This window comes from Bison bison, unplaced genomic scaffold (assembly GCF_000754665.1).
Source record: "Bison bison bison isolate TAMUID 2011002044 unplaced genomic scaffold, Bison_UMD1.0 scf7180017864304, whole genome shotgun sequence".
Taxonomy (NCBI): domain Eukaryota; kingdom Metazoa; phylum Chordata; class Mammalia; order Artiodactyla; family Bovidae; genus Bison; species Bison bison.
In genome coordinates this window covers 4280462-4281185 of record NW_011494876.1, presented here as the reverse complement: position 1 = coordinate 4281185, position 724 = coordinate 4280462, and positions in this window count along the sequence as shown.

The following is a 724-nucleotide window of genomic DNA, read 5'->3' as shown; positions in this document are numbered from 1 at the left end:
GCATACAAATTTCTCAAGAGGCAGATCAGGTGGTCTGGTATTCCCAGCTCTTTCAGAATTTTCCACAGTTTATTGTGATCCACACAGTCAAAGGCTTTGGCTTAGTCAATAAGGCAGAAATAGATGTTTTTCTGGAACTGTCTTGTGTTTTGCATGATCCAGCGGATGTTGGCAATTTGATCTCTGGTTCCTCTGCCTTTTCTAAAACCAGCTTGAACATCAGGAAGTTCACGGTTCACATATTGCTGAAACCTGGCCTGGAGAATTTTGAGCATTTTTACTAGCGTGTGAGATGAGTGCAATTGTGCAGTAGTTTGAGCATTCTTTGGCATTGCCTTTCTTTGGGACTGGAATGAAAACTGACCTTTTCCAGTCCTGTGGCCACTGCTGAGTTTTCCAAATTTGCTGGCATATTGAGTGCAGCACTTTCATAGCATCATCTTTCAGGATTTGGAATAGCTCAGCTGGAATTCCATCACCTCCACTAGCTTTGTTCGTAGTGATGCTTTCTAAGGCCCACTTGACTTCACATCCAGGATGTCTGGCTCTAGGTCAGTGATCACACCATCGTGATTATCTGGGTTGTGAAGATCTTTTTTGTACAGTTCTTCTGTGTATTCTTGCCATCTCTTCTTAATATCTTCTGCTTCTGTTAGGTCCATACCATTTCTGTCCTTTATCGAGCCCATGTTTGCATGAAATGTTCCTTTGGTATCTCTGATTT